The sequence below is a fragment of the Passer domesticus genome, chromosome 14 (assembly GCF_036417665.1).
Source record: "Passer domesticus isolate bPasDom1 chromosome 14, bPasDom1.hap1, whole genome shotgun sequence".
In the NCBI taxonomy this organism is placed as follows: domain Eukaryota; kingdom Metazoa; phylum Chordata; class Aves; order Passeriformes; family Passeridae; genus Passer; species Passer domesticus.
Genome location: NC_087487.1, coordinates 15,668,031 through 15,689,740, shown reverse-complemented (window position 1 = coordinate 15,689,740; position 21,710 = coordinate 15,668,031). Strand labels below are relative to the sequence as shown.

The 21,710-nt window shown below is 42.2% G+C and overlaps 2 long non-coding RNA genes across 2 annotated transcripts; one reads left to right on the top strand and one right to left on the bottom strand.

Annotated features, from left to right (window-relative positions):
• Nucleotides 1-12,095: 12,095 nt before the first annotated feature.
• LOC135280536 (uncharacterized) lies at nt 12,096-17,021 on the bottom strand. Its single transcript, XR_010347426.1, has 3 exons — nt 16,958-17,021; nt 16,699-16,776; nt 12,096-12,214 (listed from the first exon to the last, which is right to left on the bottom strand). It is a non-coding gene; the product is annotated as an uncharacterized LOC135280536 (long non-coding RNA).
• A 152-nt stretch (nt 17,022-17,173) lies between these two features.
• LOC135280705 (uncharacterized) lies at nt 17,174-21,172 on the top strand. The gene is made up of 3 exons (XR_010347561.1): nt 17,174-17,370; nt 20,866-20,975; nt 21,115-21,172. It is a non-coding gene; the product is annotated as an uncharacterized LOC135280705 (long non-coding RNA).
• Nucleotides 21,173-21,710: the final 538 nt, after the last annotated feature.

Here is a 21,710-nt window from a genome sequence, read left to right as displayed (position 1 = left end):
TTTCCTCATTTTGTGGATGCTGAGATGGTCTTGGAGCAGATATTTTAGTTTGGGCAATGTGTTCCAACAGGCAGCAGGGAGGAGAGCTGCCTCAGTGTTTTTCACGGGGCTGTGAAGAGGCCAGGGGAGCCCCTTCGTGCTAATCCCGTGGTGTCTCTGAACTCCCAAGGAGACTGATCTTAGAGCTGGCCCCTAAAGACAGATGCTTCAAGTCAGATTCACCGTGGCTGGAAGTTTTTCCAAGGATGTTCCCCCCTGGTGCTTTGTAAACCAGGAGAGAATATCGTGTTTCACGGAGAAGAGCATGATATTATCACTAGGCATTAGTTTTAACGAAGAGGAATTTGGTGAATTTGTCACTCCCCTGCATAGTTCTTCTGTTTTTGCTTTTGTTATAGCAGTTTACACAGTGTAAGAAGATAGGATGGAACAGAAATCCCCTTTTTATTTTTGTTGTTGAAGAACCTTTTTTACAAGGGAAGGGCTCAAGATGTTCATAGCTCAAGCTTGATTTGGATAAAGCAGCCCACTGTCTGAAGTTATCCAAATTACCTCTGCTCCTCTGCTTCTGTTAGGACAATGAGTCAGGAGATTTATAACATGTCTATTTCTCATTCCATCTGGAACTACCACTGGAAGATTTTTGTGTGTGGGTCTGGCATAGTCAGCTCTGATCCCATCTGGAATGAGTGAGTAAAATGCACCTGAGTGGGAAACAATTTTACTGAACTTTTCAGAACACTAAACCACACCATCAGAGACTGAAACCTAGGGATTCTCAAGAACAATCTTGTACTTGCTCCAATAAAGGCATCCTGGACTTCCAGGATGAAGGCACGGAGGAGACATACTGATGACCCTAGAATTCAAAGGACAGAGAAAACTTTATTAAATTTTCCATAAGAATGAGCATGTGCCTGAATACCTTTATTTTCTATCCTTAGGCAAGTGTAGCTCACACAAAAATGCATGGATATTCAACAGAAGAGTTGCTTTTCTTAATTCTTGTTATGCACAAGTATTAACCTCAATTTACAGATCTAAATTAAGCCATCTGACAAATGTGGTGCCATTAGCTTCAGCCCTTCAAAGACTACTTGTAAATTGGAATATCATGTTATTCTACCAAGACCATCTCCAATAATCCCATACTCTGCTAAAATCCCTCCCTGACAAGGATTCCCCAGTAACTTCTTAGAGCCAAACACCATCTTTTTATACTGCCTGTGTAGTATTCATTAATAAGAAGTAATGAGAAAAATACACCATCTTTTTATACTGCCTGTGTAGTATTCATTAATAAGAAGTAATGAGAAAAATCTGGGCCTTTACTACAAAATGATCCCTAACAATTTGAAAAATCACGTCAAAGAGAAAGTTCGAAGCCTGATTTATCAGCATCTTGTAATGGATATTACATAACTAAAACCAAGTTGCTGTCTCTGTGTAACAGCATCATTCTGCCTTCTTCTGGATGGGCAAATGAAAATGATTTGGGCTGAGCTTTGTGTATGGGATTCAGAAAACCAGAAAAAGAAAGGATGGCAAAAAACTTCACTGCTGATCAGCAGATCTTCACAATGCCATAATCTCTTCCTGTTTCTAGATGTTTTATGTAGTAAAAGTGGTGAGGATTTTTTTGATGTTTTGCTCGGGAGCTTGGTCAGGTCCTAATGGCACTAAATTCCTATCAGGATTTTAGGACACAGATTCCTCCCCTGCAAAAACCAGCTGATATGACCTAGGCAAATCACTTCTGATCAGGTTTTCAGTACTTCTTCAGCAAGTTCTTGTAAGTGCTTAAGCAGGTTAAGTGCCCAAATCCCATTAATTTAGTTTTGAAAAGCTGGCCTTTAGTCCCTCTAGCACATATTTTCATAGGTATTTATGATCCCAGCTACCTCTGAGGACTTGCCCCTCTGTGCTTTCAGGAAAAGATGGATAATAGCACAACCCTACCTACCAGGGATGTTGGCAGGACATGTACATTAAAGATGACACAGAAATAATTTAGGCTGGTTGATCTCACAGCTGTATTTACATGGCCTAATTCTATTCACATGAACTCTTCAGAAATAAATGGAAATGCAGTGATCATAAAACTGGTGTCACCAGAGAATGAATCTTATGATGTGCTATGATGACGAGAGGAGAAATGAGTGCAGAACCTGAGGGACCTCTTATTCACAGAGGGCTTTTCTCTGTTGGCAAGTGAGTGTTGAGGTACTTGAGGTTGGAGCCCCTTCTTCCTTCCCTTTTGCTATGACTGTGAAGACAAATGAAGGCTGGATTTTACAGAAACACTTTTAAAGCCACTACATAAACCAGTTTAAATACCAAAATGAACCTGGTATTCCTCTTACCTACCCCTCTATTCTTGAGGCAAAATGAGCACAAGCACTTTGGTTGTGAAAGGTGGGAATTTGCACTCCAGGAAATAGCTGAACATTAATGACATTCAGCCTGTATGGAAGCATATATTTTATAGGAAACCACATTGGTTATGCTTGAGAAATCTTTCTAGGACAGCCATTGCCCTGAGACTTATGCATCTGCATAAAGTCTGCTACATTAGAAACTGAACAGAATGGCCTGTCTCTCCCACGGTCTTAAGTTAACACTTTTCCTTTTGTCTGGGGCACCCTTTTCTAAACTTGAAATCCAATTGGCCAACAATTAAAGCCAATTAGCACGTGAGGAAAATAAACGGCAGAGCCCACTTCTATGTGTTTCCCGGGCTGTTAGAAAGCCCAGTTAGCTCAAGGCATTAGCATAGTTCAGGATCGGGCGAGGCACACAGCACAGAGTAGTTGGCTTAAAGTATTAGACGCCTGCGATAGCGCCCTGGCTGAGCGGCACTGTTATTCTGGGCTCACAGCTGCCAAACATTCTTGACAGTAGATGAGGCAGATGTCCAAGGACAATCAAAGAGAGAAGAAAGTTTAAGCCAACGTTTGCCTATCTCATATTCTCTACTTGATCCTCTCCTCAAAGACAAGGCACAGCTGTTGCACTTCAAGGTCTATGTGGCTGAACCCAGCAACTCCTCCCTTTCTCCCTCCTGGCCTGCCTGAGCTTTCTGTGTGCTGGACTTTGGCAACCTACCAGACCTCATTAACTCCTAACAGGACAATTCATGACATTAAATGGGTTTTATTTAATCTTTTTGTATGTCTGTGAGTATCCGAGAACAATTCTGCCGCATACTAATTGCATGAAAACGCGGCAGATTATAATTATGTGCACACTGCCCACCAGTCTACACGGGATCACCCTGGGCCACAGGAACAAGCACTGTAACATTAACAAGGTGATTTGTTATAGCTGTGATGGCAAAGGTGATACAAAAACAGCAGACAAAGGTGTTTCACAGACAAAGGCATCAAGAAGCTCGGTCATTTTGCTCTCGCTGATGAATAAAAATACAAGAACTGTTGTGATAATGAACACACTGAATGATGGCAGGTGTATTAGTAAAAAACTGAAGTGTCATATCTATTGCTCTGAGTCTGCCACAACAATTTATCCCACTCAGATCCTGCTCTCTGCAGCCCTCGTTTCTGCCTGATATTTTGATTTGGGCAGGGAGGGAGTTGTTGGCCAGGTTTTGTGATGATCAGATCGATTCCTGCATTTGTTTCTTTTTTTTCCCTGAGTCCCACAGCAGTTATGACCTGACATGATGTGGGACACACATCTGCCATGTGGCCCTATCAGATGGGGATGCCTCCAGTTCAATTCCATAGTATCCATGTGATAAAGGAAGTGTGAGTAACATTAAAATGCCCCCTTAAGGGAATATATGGCATTTTAGGACCCCCAAACTGGATCTCATTGGCCTACAGGAATAGACTAGGACATGGAAAACTAAGGCTCTGCCACTAGTTTACTCTGTAGCCTCCATCAAATCACTTATTTCACGGTTTATTCTGAGCCAATACATGGGAATAATAACATCTAGATCCATTTAAAAAACACTGTGAGACTGTTAGAGGAAAGGAATTGGCTAACTTCAAAGTACTATTATTAACTGAACACAGATCTGTGGAAAAGATGTAGCCGGCCAGTTTAATTCAAATAGCCAGCTGAAGTTTCTGGTCCAAAAATATGGAGAGTTTGGTTTAGATTTTCCAAATGTTAGATTAAGTAATGCAAGTTTCTCAAAAAATATAACTATTTTATATAACTTTTGAGTTATATAAAATATAACTCAAAAAATGTTTTCAGTTTTTAAAAATTGTTTACACATGGAAATTTTTTTTTGCAACAGGCAAAGTTGCAATCCTGAACAAATTGAGGCAAAGATTTTGCTCCCCAAAACAAAACTGGAGTTTGAAGGAGAAATCCTACAATACAGTTGTGTGCATAGTGGAGTGGTTGTTCCTCAAATTTAGTAAAGAACCACAAGTCTGAGTGCCCAGCAGTGGTAGAAAATAGGTTTTTTACCTATTATTCTTTCTACCAAGAAGTATTAGTGCCTTCTGCCCTTCACCCACTGCTTTGTTCATCCCCCCTGCTGCTCTTGCTCTCAACATCATGAGTTGCACCATCAGGAGCCACAGCAGACACTGAGGCCACCTCATGCCTGAAGCTTAGCAATGCTGTGTGATCAGAAAAATGTGTCCTTTCCATGGCTGAGAGGGTTGAAAATGACTCTGCTCCACCAGCAGCCTCCCATGGACTGAGCCCCAGCAGCCTGTGCATGTTCTTGAAGCACCACAGCTTGGGAGCTGACACAATTGCTTAGACCATGACCATGGTTCCCATGCCTCATCTGGCAGGCAGCAACTGGTTAAATTGTGGCAAAGGGATCACTTTCAATTCTGTGACTATATCCATAACATAATCTGGGATTTCAAAGGAGCCTTGGGCAATCAGCATCTCCCACTGCTCTACTGTGGGCTTTGCATGTCTCCATCCCTTGGGGGTCTCAGTTATAATTCCTAGAATAAAATAATGTCAGAAACTATTTTGAATGTCTTCTAAATGTAATAAAAATCTATCCCTAAAGACTCATCAGTGACTGGTCTCTGTGCGCCAAATTTAATTTTCAGTGTAGGGAGGAGAGGAATGAAAACAAACAACCCCTTAAACAATGACATTGGGATCTGAATGTGCTGTGCTTCCCAAACTATCCAAAATCAAACACAAAAGGATGCAAAGCATTCCCAAATGCCTTCCCTTCACTTCTCTTCTCACAGCAACTCCAGTGGACTAAAGCCTTTGACTGAGAACAAACTTATGACCACAGCAGCGATTTGGCTGCTCTTTCTCACTCCAGCAGCCCTTCTCCCTCTCTCTCCAATGTCTGTTTGCAGCAGCTTGCATTTATTTTTTGGCTATTTCAAGTCCAACAGGAGCTTAAGGGATGGATGTGAGGAGGCCTGTGTGAAGAAGGACCTTGTTTGTCAGGGTTTTAGGGGCCAGGCTGTGGTTTGCTCTGTGCTGCTATGCTGTAGATGTGCATGTCAGACATCGGTACCAGCTTCCTCAGAGGCAGCTGGGGCTGTTGCATACTCAGGATCCCAGGGAAAAAAGTGAAAAAATCATCAGGAAACCTCATGAAATAAGAGAAGCAAGAGCAGCACTGCAATAAAACTGATGCATGTGCTACCAGCAGGCTGGGAGAATTAGGGTGCAACATTTTTGCCCAACTTTCAGCTGGCTGAGGGAGGGCCAGCTTCACAACTACTGCCACTCTTTGCTCGAGGCTAAGAGGAATTTGGCAGCTGAAGCCCCATCCTCTCACATTCATTAAAAACCCCATTTATTCTGTGTGATTTAGTGCTGTGAGACACATTAGGAAGCAGGAGCTAACTAGTACTTGAAAAGTTGCTTAGGTCTATGCTGCTAAAGATATTTAGGCACCTAAGCTGCTTCAGAGAGATTTTTCAAAAATGCCAGGATGATTCATTTCTATTAATTTCAATAAGAGGCAGTTAAATGGTGCATTTATTTATCACTGCCTAACTGCTTAAAAATTGGATGGTGCTGACTCTGAAGATTTAGGAGCCCTGGCTCTTCACCAGAGCCAAAATCCCATGAAGCAACCATCATTTTCCCTGTCCAAAACTCCCTGTATTTTGGGGGCTGTTTGCTGTGTCTGTCCAGGCCTACAATCTTTTACTGCTGTTTCCACTTTAAAGGCGGCTGTATTTTAGTGCCTGGGGAAGGATTTGCTGTATACACATGGCCAGACCATGCTTAAGGCTTTTTAAATATTAAAGAAATGGAGAAGCTGAAGTTGCCCTGAGGCTTCGTGTCCACCATCCCTCAGCCCAGGTGTGAATCCCCATGAGTCCCCACAGTAAGGGTGGCCTGATGAAGTGTTGATTTTGATGACATATGTTTTAAGAAGTAAAAATTAAATGCTGAGACTTTTTATGCTCAGACGGAGTGCTTGGGATTGTCTGACATATTTTCTTGTGGTTTTTTTTTGGGCTGTGCTTTCAAGGCATGAGCAAGTGCCTAGAATGCAGGGATGGCTCTGGAAAGGACAGAGCTCCCCACACACTGTGGTAAACTGGAACAGAGCAGGAGGAATCTCAGCTGCTGGCTTGGCTGGGAAACACCAGCTGAGGGTTGCAATCCTGTCTCTAGATAGTGTCCCAGGGCTGGGAGCCAGCAGCCTGGGGTGGGGAGCTGCTAAGTTGTGGCACTCTTGTGCTGTGAGGGCACGACATGAAATTGATGCTTTCTGCGCCCGAGAGGAGGAAAACACAGTGGCAGTCACTGTGGGAGGGCACACATCCCAGTCCAGCGGCAGAGAGGCTGTCTCAGGTGTCTCTCCTCTCTGCAGAGACAGCAGGGAAGGCAGCCAGGGTGGCTCAGATCAGCACAGAGTCGGTCAAGCAGAGCAAAACACAAGGAAAATCTTTCTCCAGGTCCCCAGCTGGGTTTGCCCTGACACTACCCCACCTTGTTTGAGGAAGGCAAGAGTCTGGTTACTACGAGCACTTTTTGTTCATTAAACCTGAGCTGCAAGAACTAATTTGCCTTTTGGGCAAGGTTGCTGAGTACAAAGCTGTGCCTTGTCCCTCTCACACGACGTGTCTGCGCGGGTGCTCACCCAGCACATCGGGCACTGCAGCACCTCCAGCACCTCAGAGGTGGCACAGACTCATGTGCCAAGGTAACCAGGCTGGTTACCTTGCCTGGTGTGCAAAGCAAGATTCTGATTTTCCTGGCCTGCTGGCAGAGCTTTGGTTTGGAACACAGCAGTGCTTCACGTTTGCTTCCTCACCTGAGTTTTGCTGGTGCCAGAACAGGTACCAGCGAAGCACAGAGTGTTTTATCATGACAGTCCTTCTTCTCCTTTCAACGGGAAAACCTTAGGATGGCCCTTCCCAAGGGAACAAAGCAGCCCACACTGCTGCCTCCGTAAGGGCTGGCACCTTCCAAGGGGCTCAGACCCTGGCAGTTAAAGCCACTTTTGCTGGGGATGCCACTCTCAGGCAGACCTGGCCTTTCAAACCCACATGGCAACAACTCTGAGACTGAAATCTCTTGCTGCCCCACAGAGAAAGAGCAAAGGGAAGTTTACAAAAAGCCCATATGTGTCTGAGTCATTTTAAGCAGCTCAGGTACCGACACACCTCTTCCTTATCCAGAAACCTCCTCAGGGAAAGAAGGAGAGACATATGTTTGGCCTCTGCAACAAGCTCTTATCTTGGCAGGAGAAAGCTATTGATGTTCATGTTTCACATTTCTGGCGCCCAAAACAGGTTCTGATGTTTAAAATGAGGCAGTGGTGGAACCTGTTTTAAATATGTAACAGTCTCGGAAAGGAGCAGTCTAATCACTTCATTATCCAACACAGCAGAAAATGGTTTCAAACCCAAACTTGGGAGAGGGGGGCTTAGGGAAACCTTTCCCAACAAGACATTGCCAGCATTAACCCTGGTATTTATTGCTCATTTTAACTATGGTGCACAGCAAGCATTTTCTCAGCCTCGCATTGCAAGAATATATAATTCATATGCTTAATATTTAGTCTCAGCTCTCCTTGCATATGTTACAGAGCTGGAGACTGTTTGTGTGTTTGCTATATATCAGTTGACACCTCTGTAAAATCTTTATATTGAATGCCTTTGGCAACTATATGCCAAATAATAGCATTACCATTTGTAATTTTCTTAGCTGCAGCTTTCCTGTAAGCTTTGCTCTATGCATGACAAGTAGGAAGGATTTAAAGAGCTTTATTGGTTCTCAAGTCTTCCTAATGACCTTTCCACGCTTTTGTAAGTCAAAATAACTTTTTTTTCCTTGTCTCCTTGTGCATTTTCAAGTAAAACAGCAAGAGCTCTTAGGTAAATAAGTAAGAAAAGCAGGTAACCAGTGTCTCTGACCCAGCTTTAACTCTCTGTTCCTCCTCTCTTACTCCACAATCAGAATCCCCTGGTGTCACTCAGAGATACTGTTGACTCTTGCCTTGCAGATGCCTTTCTCCCCTCACTCTCATCTTCAGATCTGCTCATTATATTAGCTATGCTGGAGAAAGAAATAGAAAAGAGCCCGTGAAAGATCGGGGCCCAGCAGTGCTAAGCACTGTACAAATAACACAAAGGCTGTCCTTGCCTCGGGACTCGTCGTGCAGGATTTAGACAATATGCCACCAGGGAATAAATCAATAAATGGAAAGGAGAGGAGATATGTTTATACCTGTTAATGATTATGTGGCGTTTCAAGAGCTGTATTATTTTCTTCTTTTATAAGTTTTGCTTGTTTTCACCGAAAATGTCTCGGTGTTTCCCTGAATTGTCAGCTTTTGTTGTGTCTTCTCCATTATGGGCTGTGAACTTCTCAGACCCAGGACTCTGTGCTGTTCTTGTTTAGTTAGCACCAGGTACATTTACAGGGCTGTGTATTTGCTTAATAAAAATAAATAACCAGCAGAAGTTCCAAGCTCAGAATTACTCCAGACACAGCATTTTCCTTATTGCTTTGTCTTGTGGAAAACAAAGTACATTTTATCCTACGTTTATCATGTAGCTTATGTGGTAGTTTTCATTTTGATGTATGGCACACTTTCTAATGTGTCTCCCCTCATGTCTCTTTATTACTAAAGTGTTTCGGTGGAAAAGTATATTACAAACAAATAAATAACTTTCAACTACTGTCACTAGTGTAGCGAGAGAGCCACAGGCACAGGCTAGTTGGGTCCATTCATTACAAAGCCTTATTCATGACTTTATGGATATCTTTTTCTTTTTATTTTAATGAATGCCTCTCACAGCTTTGTCCTAGCAAATATTCCTTTCTAAGTCTTATTTTCATATATCCTTCCAAAGAGATATTACACCCAGTTCAAGACACCTCAGAAACAAAAGCAAAATCCAGGCTGGTTTCCCCACAAATAAAATGCTGGGTCTTGTTGAGGGTGGGAGAAAGGAGAAGGAGCAAAAAGGGAGTGAATGGGAACTGGGCTGCTGGCTTGAATCCCTTGTTTTATCAGGGAGGGATGGGAACAGTGACCACTGCTGATGCAATGAGCCCCTTTTTGTCCCCATTATATTTTCCGCTCTGGACAGCAACTGCTGCCTGTGTCACATCATCAGTGAACCTTGTTTTCCAGGGCTCTGAGGGCACACCACCAATCATCAGCCATGGTGCACCTTGGCCCAGGCTCAGCCTTGACTGAGCTACTGCTACAGAAACCCAGATTCAGCCTCAGGTGTGAAACAAGCTGAGAACCAAGAGTTTAGAAATCGAGTAATTGTGGTCCATGGATTGTTGGGGTGGGCAGCTGGATTGACAGCCTTGACTGGTGTTATTTGCAGGCTGGTTGGGGCATGACAATGAGCTAGCCATTGATAGCCAGGGCTTAAACCTAATGAAAACGAGTTTAAATGCATGAAACTCTCTTTGTCCAGTTAGGAATGAAAGACAAAGTCATGGCTCAAATGTAGCACCTGCAAACCTTCATTAGTAGCACAGACCTGTTCTTGGTAACACAACAAAGGAGCAGGGGCAGGAGGGTGCAGGTTGCACACACAAGCAAGCTCTGTACTCAGCAGGGACAGGATCTCACCCCACCCCTGCTTTCCACCATCACCTTCCTGCTCTGAAGCCACAAATGTGCCTGAGGTTGTTTTACATGGGCCAGGCTGTACATGCAAAACTCCATGACAAGCCTATTAAAAGTGTGTTAAATTTCAATGCTCCTGTTTAGGCTCCTTCACCAATATGTGGGCACTAATTTATGGCAGCTGCTGGGTCACAAACCTATGAATGAATTGAAGAAGAGAAGGAGCCAGGCAAAGGAAAACAGAGAGTATGGCATGGGAATTCCTTTGGACAGGTCTGAAGCCTAGGAATATCTGTTTATTTGGTTTTGAGCACTTTCTATGAAAATACAGTTAGAAAAGAATTCTTTTAGCTCCATCCTCTCTGCTCCCTGCCCCAGCCCAATTGTGTGAAAAAGCAGCTTTACCATAAACAGATTTTACTATATCAGAGTCAAATTTTACTACATCATTATAGGAGTGTTCCACTGGGTAATATGACTGGCCGCCCTATCAGAAGACCAGTGCTAATGCCATAGTGAAAACATGCCATCACACTTCCCCAATAAAAACTTTTATTGTATCCCAGTGCACATTAAAAAACAACACTAACTGCATTAATACATTGTAATTTACTTTTGTATTATGGAGCAAATGACAAACCTGGTGCTAATGAGGTCATATTTTCCATTACCCCAATGCAAACTCTTGGTTGATCCAGTCCTTGGAGATTTCCATGTGGAACTTGGGAACACTTGTGTGTGCACGTGTATGCACAGGCACACACAGTGTGCACATGCTGGCAAGGGATGTTTCCATTGTCAAATGGGGTGGCAGAATATGATTCTATTTTAAACTACTGGTTTTGAAACAAACACTTAATTTTAATTGCTCTGACATCTGCATTTTGTTCACAAGGCAGTCTTTAACAAAAAAAATACAAGCAATCCCATCACTGATGGTGCCTTTTACTTGTGAAGTCTCTTTCACACTGTGGTGAACAGAAATGCAATTCTTCTGTGCTGCAGAAGATGAGGCTGAACAGATTCTTTAGGGATTGCTTATATTTCAAGTGCAATTATTTAGGAAGCTGTAAGCTTTCCGTTTATTTTGTCATGAGCGGAATGTTAGAGGAAAACTCATTTCTCAGGAGATATGGATGATTCTTTATTTCTAAACTTCCTGTGGTGTTTTCTTAATGATGCTATTAAATGATTAAGCTTTTCTTTTATAAATTAAATCACCAAAATGAAATCATTAAGGCTCTCTCAGTTTTATTAAGCATAGTTATTTGCCATCATGTGTAAATTCACTTAAGTAATCATCTACACTATCTGCTTTAAAATTGTGTTGGCAGCACCATGGGGGAAGTCAGTTCAGCATGGTGGATGGAGATATTCTGCTCTCCTCATTTCAGAGGGCTCAAAATACAGTGATGAGGGAGAAGAATGAGTTTATATGGGGAAGGGAAAGCAATGCCAAGGGTTTAGTGAATGACAGATCCCAATTCCTGGCACTGCAGTCAGTCTCTGGTAGGCACTTACCTCTGGGGCTTGTGCCATGCAAAAAGCAATGTGCGGCTGCACACAGGTGTAGCCTCCTCCCTTCCAGGGGACACAGAACTGGGGCCTCCATTGAGTCACATTATTTAGCAAATTACTTTGTCTTCATTTTCCCTCCAGTATCTTCTCTTCCCTCCTCTCTGTTTCTCTCCTCTGCTCTCTGCTATTTGTTCTTGCCACGTCTTGGTCTCTGCTGATGAATTAGTCTGTTGCTCAGGGAGAAAATTGATCTTCACTCTTACAGAAGTTGCAAGACAAGTTATGCTTAGTTCAGGCTGTGGTATTTTGCTAGCCCGTGCTAGGATGAGAAATAGTTGGTACTGAGTATATAGACTTGAACTGCAGCTGCAGAAACTGAAACAGAGACTCTCGCTGGTATTTACATTTAGCACCTTCCCTTTAGCTCTTAAAACCACTGCTCATTCTTAATGATGTTTTACCAGGGAGGTCTTTCTGGAAAGATTAAAAGGAGAAAGGATAGGAGATACTTCCAGAGGAGTGGGGAAAACTTTATTTTTGTTTCCTTGCACTGCAAACTGTGGATGCTGTCAGGACAGAAGTGATGAGGCAAACCCATGGGACAACACCAGCATCCCAAGCACTCTTCATGTGCCTAGGTTTTGCTTTTGGCTCTCCCTCCTCTGGTCACTGGAGAGGGTGGAGATAACAGGGAGGCTCAACATTCCAGTTTGGCACATGCTCAGGTTCACAGGGACAATGTCCCTCTAGAGCAATCACTCCTCCATCAGCCATGGCAAATTGGTGGATTTTTTTTTTAACCTACTTAAATTATGAAATATAAAAATAGGGAGTAATGATTTTCCCCCTCCTGTTACTTTCAAACTTCATTAGTAAGTATGCCCAAAATCCATTCTGCATGTGCTCACTTTATCAGCTTCCTGACAAATAAATAAGTAAAAATTTTCAGAAAACTACATGTAAGTGATTCCATGGAAGAATTCCTGAGGTGATTATATCCATTTACTGGCATTTTCCACTTCAGAATAAAAATTAAAAAAAAAAACCAAAACCCTCTGAACAAAAACTAGGTGTTTAAAATATATTAAGTGCAACTCTTTGTATCCTCAGATTAATTTTTCTGTGGTTCTTTCTTCTCTTGATCATTAGTTTGACAAACCTGAGAGACATTTGCTGAATAGTTTTATATGGAGAAATTTGATTATATTTTGCTATTATTGTTGACTCATTTTGTTATTCCTGAGGAGGAATTTTTGGGTTCATCAACTTAAGATTATTTACCTGAGTTTTGCCTCTTTTTCTTCAGTACGTTGCTTATTTACTCAGATTCCTCAGGAAACCAAACACTCAGAAGTAAATAAATAGTTCTCAGTTGATGGTAATGTTAAAAAATAAAACCTAATTTGCATTATAAATCTATTTATGTATACATATTTATTTATATACTTATAAATAAATACTTATATGCTGTTAACACATATGTGTTAGAACTTCAAAATAGTCTGAAATATATGAAGTGCTTTTAAATTTGATGTGGAAAGATATTAAAACAAATGAAAGTCAGTAGTAAATCTGAGGCAAAATTATTGCAAACCTGATGCAGATATCTCTGTTTTTTGCAGAGAAGCCTTTCTGACAGAGTAGTTTTGGCTGAATTTTCAATGAAACAATTTAAACTACAGGAACAGTAAATTTTTTGACTTGACAGAAAACATTGTTATGTAGACAAATAACTGGCATGCCAGTAAATAAATGGAGCACATTTTCCAAACATCAATAGATGCCTGGGCAAAAGATATTTTAACAGGAACAGATTTTTTTGTGTGTGTGCAGTGGCTCCTGTATAGTGTTTGGAAAATGTACCCATATGTCTACTCACAAATAATGTTCACCTGTAAGGAAATGCACACCAGGTTTATGGATGCTATTGAGTATTCCCAGTCCTACCACTATGAATAATGATGCTTACATGCCCTCAAACATGAAAAATGCTCATCTGAATGCACTGAACTAGCCTGACATACAGACTGTTGGCATTATTTTTTAAAGAAGCGTTCACATGTGGAGTTGGTGGCATTATCCCAGCCATGCTCCAGTGGAAGGAAGAGTTTTGGGAACTTAGAAGAAATCCAGTTGTCAAGGTTGGCTAAAGCTGGGAGTCTGCCTCAAAGCACCCAGGGGAGAGCAGCAAGGCTGAGGATTTGGATTCCCCAGGGTGGGCAATTGCTCACTGCCTGCCAGACAGGCTGCAGGGCCTTAGGCAAATAACTTTGCTGCCTGTTGCCTCTTTTACCCCATTTGTAAGAGCTGACTGGGTATAATTATGTATCTGTTGCTTTAGAAGATAAATTAGTTCATATTTGCAAAGCAGGTGGAGGAAAAAAAAAAAAAGAGCAAGTTACCTCTGGTCTTTTCACTCCTCTTTTTACCAACTGCCCCTTGAAATTGCTTTCCTTTGCTAGGAGGAGATTAAGAAATGCAAGCTGCTGTTCCTTCCTGACATACAATGTTGCTCTGAGCATTAAAATGCGCTGACCTTTTTAGCAAGGTTGGCTGGTGCAAGCCAGAGCAATACAGGGGAGGCAGCGGGAAAGTCCTGCACTAGCAACAACAGGTAGCAATTTGGCTCGCTGTGCCTGCATCCAAATTTTGTCTGTGGATTTGAGCCCTGGATCGCCGTGTTGCTAGGCGGATACTATTTTCAAACGTTTAAGGAAAGCTTTTGAGTGTAATGTGCACTTCTCTCCTTCAACATTTAAAGACTGCAGCAGTGGGAGAGGCATGCGGCATATCTGTAAAAGCCTGAAAGCTGATGAAATCTCAGTTAGATCTGTTATCTCCCAATGCTTTAAAGGTCTTCAGCTGGGAGATTAAAGAACAAGGTTACTGTGACAATTTGTTTACACGCAGGGAGAGATTAAGATCTCGTTGAAAAGGAATAAAAATAACATCATCTTGAGCTGTCACAGCATGAAACCCATTGTAATCAACACTGGTCTGATTTCAGGGATAATTTAAGACCAATTTATTATCTTAATTAAAAATAAGAAGAAGGGAGAATTCGGTGTTTCAGAAGGCAGTTGGACTGTTAAACCAGATGCCTCTGGAGTATCTACATTTTGCACAGTCAGAAACTTTAAAGGTGTTCTGAAAAAGAAGCCAAAACCAGATGATACAAGCATTTCAGTCTATCTTAATAAACACTGGATTAATCATGCAGTTAACCACAGAAAAACAACTCCAAAATTCCCGAGCACACTAAAAAAATGAACACAGAAGGCATCTCTTTGCAAAGTCTGTTCTGATCCTGTGTGAAGCAGGTGAAAATGAAATAAATACATACATAGAACCCCCTTTGATTATGTTTCATGTGTATATTTTAGCTGCTTAGTTACAATAATAAGATGACGCTGAATATTCTTCATATCTGCTGTTCTTAAAATTTAAAATCCATGAATTCCTGGTATCCAAATAAATGCACAAGCAATTCGGAGTTCAGAGAAGGGCTTGCTGTGTTTCACAGGCATTTGATATCTACCACTATTGAAAAAAGAAAAAATGCTATTTCTACTTTGTAATTTGTCTAAAGTAGAAAAATCCTTAGCTCTCCAAATACAATGGAGGGGAGGAAAATAAAAAGACTAAATGGATTTGCCTGTAATGTTTTTGTGGTGCTTTTGCACTTGTTTTTAGCAAACATTCATATGGTTATTTCTATCTTGCATGCTCGGAAAAAGCAACTTTAAATTTGTTTTTCATGATCATTCGCCCTTGGAAGCTGATGATACAAGTTGCTATATGCTCACCCAGCTGGTGGAAGATCAGGTGACTCAAATGGCAGAGCTCCTGGCACAAATAACAAATTTTAAAGGCAACTAGGGAAAAGGAAATTTACCACAAGTGTATCGCTTACATGGAATTTGAATCAAATCTGAGAAACAGTGTTTGCAGATATCTCCTTCGGAGAAATGGGTGGGATGGGCCAGATAAATTAGTCACTGCAATTTTCCCAGATCTCCTCTCTCCTGAGGTCTAACCTTCTGGACAATCCTTGGAAGTTTTGTGAACCATTGCAAGACCTGAAACAGACTCAGACTGAGGTCGAGTAGAAAGCTGAATCCAGGATCACCATGGCCAGAAAAAGGGATTTGCTGGTCAATTCTCACCTCAATACAAAATAAGAAGGACTTGAGGTGGTTTTGATGGGAATCTGCTGGATCCCAGTGCACCAAGGCTGGCAGGCTGTCCTGTCTGCTTCCAAAGAGGAAGACTTCAGAGCTAACTGCTAGTCCAGTGTTTCACTACCCACAGCTAAAAATTCTACCTAGGCAACAACTCAGATGCCAAAAATAGGGATCTCCACTGCCATCTAAAATCTTTCATGATACTTCACCAGATCTAGAGCCTCATCTCAATGGGAACAAGCTTCACACAGGTTCCTTAGGATATTTGCCAACCTGCCTTGGATGTTCTTGGGACCCTAAATTGACAGTAAATATTTATATTCAGGCACCTGAGTATTGCCCCAACCTGAATCCCTCTTGCTACACTTTACTTTCTAGCCTAGCCAGTAGGGCTCTGGAGGGCAGATTTCTTCCATCTTTCATCCTTTAAATTTCTGAACACCCTCAGTTAAAACAACTGTGCTCATTTGGTCTCTTTCCACAGGTCAGAGCTCTGCTCTCCCTCTAAACCTGTCCCCAGCCAGGGCTGCATGGGTGGAGGTCAACCAGGAGTCTGGCAGGCAGATCTCCCACTCATATGTGCTAAAGTCACTTTTGCTTTTTCCACAGCATCATAACAGTGTTCCCTTCATTTTATCTTGGGATCTGCTCAACTCCTCACAAACTTTAATGAGGAATCACCACTTTCTCTGGCTCACTCTGTATTTGTGTACCTTATTCCTACTGAGACCTGGACTCTGAAATTGCCCACAAGGACTGGCACACTGTTCCCCCTGCTCCAATTTATCAATAAGTATTTGAATTTCTCTCCTTCTTTCCAGTGAGCTCGCTGCCCTCCCCAGCCCCGTGTGCTCTGAACAGTTAAAACACAAATTCTTTATTTCACCGACTTTAACGAACACGGTCCGAGGACAGAGCCCAGGGGACCCTGATCTGTATCACTTTTCATTTTGACCCCTGATACGTTACCTCTGCAATCCCCATGCTTCAGACATGCTTTTCTACGTGGTCCTTTCATCCACTTGCCCCTCTTGGAGAGTAATTTTCCTGGAGATTTGGGGTGTGGTGGAAAGGCACAGATTTCAAAGCCTCATGTCACTTTACCCCAGCAGAGGATCTGACTGTTTATTTCCCCTCTCCCATTGAATTCCTTTGTGCTGCTGCCCTGTGTATAAAGGCAATATGAATAACCCTGAGCCATGTGGAGGGGGAGGTTTCTGTGACTCACACTACCATGCTTTTTTCTTCCCCCTTTGGTGCTGTATTTCCTAGTGCATGTCCTCACTCCTGGCTCTCACCACAAAAGGCAGCAACAATCAACCAAACCTCCGAGTGAGTAATCTGCTCACAAAGAGCCTTTTGAGCTCACAAAGTAGTTGCAGGAGGAAACGTCCCACTGGGGAACCAGGTGGACAGCAAACATTCGCTTTCCATTACAAATGAGTTCAAGGGAAATGGAGTCACCCCAGCATGGGATGCCAAATCCGTATCCAAAGCTACTTCCCACCATCCAGGCTAAACATGCTTCCCTTTCTCTGGCTCCTCATCTCCCCTCCTTGTTTACAAACACGTTTACAAGTACTTGATAGGTGACCTTATTTACTTAGTAACCTGTGGATTCATTTATCTTGAAATTAGCAGGTAATGAACTGGAAACCCTCAACAACCCTCCCACTAATTAACATGATAATAAGATTGTTTTGCTACAGAGGTACAATTAGCATGTATGAGCTAGAGGGGGAGAAAGATCAATAAAATGTCTGAAGGGTACTAGGAACCAGTCTCAAGAAGAGAACAAAAGAAAAGAGCTTTATGGGGTTACAACAGCAGCAACGACTTACAGACCTGGTGCTTTAAAGATATCCAGGGCAGTGGTCCTCTTGCCACTGGATTTTCTGCAAGTAGGCTGGGAGGAGCTACCTGTATCCCATCTTGCTCACCATTCAGAGTGGATTAGGGATGTATTAGGAGCATTCCAGTCAAAAGGTTAAAATTTGTGGAGGGAAAAAAAAAATAAAGTTTGGGAAAAGTCCAAAACATATATATGGCATGTGTGCATAAAACAAGGCAGGTGTTTTGTGGTGAAAGGGAATGATGTAGAGTCATTTAGTGCCCATAATCATGAAAAAGAGCTCCAGCACGTTGTGTTGAGAAACCCCTCTTTGCCATTCAATTGACTTTTAGGAGATTTCTTGGGTAAATAATGCTTAAACATAAAACTTTGCAGGATCATGTCTTTACACAGGGCAGTGAATTGGAAATGGTGAGAAAAAAATTGCAAAACAGTTTTAGTGGGCTCCCTTGGCTAAATCAGATCAGTTGAGTGAAGTGAGTTAGGGAGAACTCACGTGAGAGTGAGTTAGAGAGCCAACTTTGGCAGTCAGGGATGTCTGTCTCCTAAAATCTCTGGTTAGGGGAGAGAAAGGTGCACCAAAGCAGGGATGTATGTTCGTTTCCAGAGCAAGGAATATGAAGAAAATGGCAGGATTTTTTCTTTCCTACATTCATAGTTGCTTGTCTGCTAATATATTTCCATGGCCTGGATCCATGGCTGTGCTGAGGAGAGAGGTGCACATCTGAGATGCAGGATATGGATAGAGGCAAACATGGCATGGGATTTAACAGGCTAATGGGGAAGAAGGAGTATGGGGCTACAGTCATGTTAGTCACTATATCCTGTGAGTAAATCTGTGTGTGAGTAAATTAATACCTAAATATTGAAAATAAAGTATAAAATAAATATTGAACATAAAGTATAAAATAAATATTGAAAATAAAATATAAACCAGCCCTCCAGCACGAGGTGCACTGTCTGATGTCAAGCTGAAGAGCCAGCATCCTGTACTACTGCCCTTTTATGCAGATATTTCTGGATAAACAAAGGACTCTCTTTCTGCTTGGAGGAGCTTGGTTTAAAAGCTCTTCAGGTCTTAGTTAAACTCAATTTTTTTTTTATAAGTTCCCATAGATATTGGCTCCTCGACACAAAGCCATATTTTGCCCCAGATGACTTGGGAAATGAGATCATTCACAGTTGCTTGACGTAAATGGGAGGTGCTGAAGGCTCAAATCTGCCCCCAAGCTCTTTCCCTCACATCTGGCTTAACCCCACATCTGTCCTCCCCATCTGCACTGACGCCTTCTGTCACCTCCCAAGCCTTACATTGCACAGCACATTTCAGCACAGAAACTGCAGAGGAATTTGGGATAGTTTTGTGTCTGGAATACAAGTCTTCAGGTACCACTGACAACTCCTGTGAATATTTTACCATGCGTGTGATTTTTGAGTGAATGTTATTCATCAGTCATTTGAGCTCACAGAATATTGTCTCATGGCATTCTTTGGAGTGCGAAAGAGGAAGGAAAACTATTAATTACTTTTGATTGACATTTTCCATTTGTGTGTGTGTGTGTAGGGGGGGGTTGTTGTGCATTTTTTTCACAGAACCTCAGGTTTGAATTGGGTAAACTGACACCTTGCAATCTGATCTGACAGCCCTGCTTTGTGTGGGAGTTTGTACGACTCCAAAATTTCAGCTGTGAGACTTTCTGCGTGAGCAGTCATTTTATTAGAAGTTTTGACACCTCTCCTAGCAGGGATCAGTGCCCGCTGTGTGAATGGAAACACCAAAAAGAGCATTGTGTGATGCAGAGTGGGAAGGGAATAAAAGGACTTCTGTACCCAATAGCTGAAATTAGCTCAGATAAAGATCTTTGAGGACCTTCAAAGTAGTAATAGTGAGACACTAGGGCCATCCTACTGTAATTATTGACATGGGTTTGTATTATAGTTTAAAAATCACAGATGCCCACACAGGTTTGTTGGATTTTGTTTCTGTCTTTGAATCTGCCCGTTTTCTGTGATTTGGGGTTTAACTGTTTATTTTTTTCCTGTAAGAGGACAGCAACATCTTTGGTTTGTTCCAACTTTTGTGGATCGAAATTTGCAACTGATTTGTCAGTGCCTGGCTCTGAAACTCTTGTCTGTACCTGAATGGGGTAGAGCAGCTGCCTCAAGTGTCCCAGAGCTCAGTGCTTCTATGGGTTGTGTCCACTTCTGTTGCAATTGATGGGACAGATGAAAGAAGAACTGAAAAGACACTGTTGACTACAGGATTTTGCATTTTTGAAATAAAGAAACAGCTTCACAAGTGTCCTGCATCCATGTGGGGTGCAGCTGGGTAAAGGGAGTTGCTCAAGTGAAAAACACATCAAGCAGAGACTGAAGTAAACAATGTGAAATGCAGGGATGTGGATCAGGAGGAGAAGTGTAAAGGGGCTGCACCTCAAGAGACTGATGCAGCCCTGGGAGTAATGCACAGACAGCCCCTGCAAACCCTCTCAACTGTTTTTACTTTGTCCTCCTTAGCTAAAATGTTGTTTTTGTGTTTGCCTGAACATGATCTTCTGTGGGAAAATCATGAGAATTAGTTACATTGGAAATTTCCTGTCTTTCTATCGTGTCCCTGCCATACCCTTCCCATTAACTGGGGGCTTTTTGGACAAATTTTGAACAGAGGAAATGCAAAACAAACCATGATTCATTGTGGAAACTAGGCTGAGGGTTTTGTGGGGAGAAAGCAGGCTGATTTTTTCCCCTGCTCCCAGTCACCTGCCCTCAGCTAAGTTGATAAATACCTGTGAAGCATTTGCTAGCAAAGTTCCTAGGAGTTCATTGTAATGAGCAATCCTTCTGGCCTAGATTTGTATCTTCCTTGAGAATAGGTGTAATTTTAGATCTGCTTTGCAAGCTCTTTTTTTCTTTTCCCCCTTTTCTTTCCAATACTCCTCAGTACAATAGGAATCTTGTCCCATGGTGTGAAGCCCCTGCAGAGTTATAAAATTGTGTCACCTTCCCTGCCTCCCTTATAAGTTACTCTAAGTGACACTATTAAAAAGAAAAACCACAGGATCTCCTGGGATCAAAACAATGTCCTGTTGTTATCTTAACACAACTCCGTTTGGCTTTTTTGGCTTTTACCTTTCATTTCCTACAGCTCTGTGCAAGCAGAGCTTGCCTTGCATTGTGCTCCATTCCATGCATGCATTTTCTCAGAGAAGATGCTTTTATTTCTGAAGGATATGCTGGGTGGCCAGAGGTTTCAGATTTCTTCAGCAGGGATTCATCTCTTCCAGGAAGGGGGAGGATGGAGTGAACAGGCCAGCGGAGAAACTTTCATCTCTGTGCAAGAAGGGAGGAGAGACTTAGATGCTCATCACTTCCTCAGACAAAGATTTAAGCTCAAGTATTAACTAATAAACTCCCTATCCCATAGGAGTTGAGACAGGGGGTGTGGGGGAGGGAATGGATTGAACATGTGTGAGTTTCCCACTCGGAGCAGGAGTTTTGGTGGCCTGGAAAATGTAATGTGTTTTCCCTTGCAGATGCTCTGGAGTGTGACTCACAAGCCTTTGCAGCTCGGACAGCTTTGCAGAACGAGCTACCAGCAACCTCTTTGTCCTTCAGGTTACATCACTGAATAAGCTCAAGGTAATTCGTTCCTCTGAGCCATTGTCAGTGAGTTGCTGCAATTGGTGTTTTCACACTTGTTTCCCATCTGTTGACAACAACAGAAGTTACCTATGAACGATCAGGTGTAAAACCCCAGCTCCAGAAAACATCTACATGTTACTCGCCCCGAAGCCTATTTGCATGTGTGATGTGTCAAATCACATATCCTGTGTTACACATTCCTGTAATCTGATTTTATCTTTAACTCGAAGATCCTGCTATTATATATTATTATAACTTGGGGATGAAACTCTTTCTAATACTACCTTGCACTTATTGTTTTTGACCCAAAAGCCCACAAAGTGCCTGACAAATGCTAAATGGTTTTACCAGAGACCTTGGAGGTCATTAATTGTAGTTATATTCATTTTGCACGCATGCTAAGTGAGGGTTTCAGTGGTTTGTACTAGAGCATGTGGTAACTTACTGGAGTCAAGTGGAGTGAAGTAGAGATAAGCCTCAAAGTTTT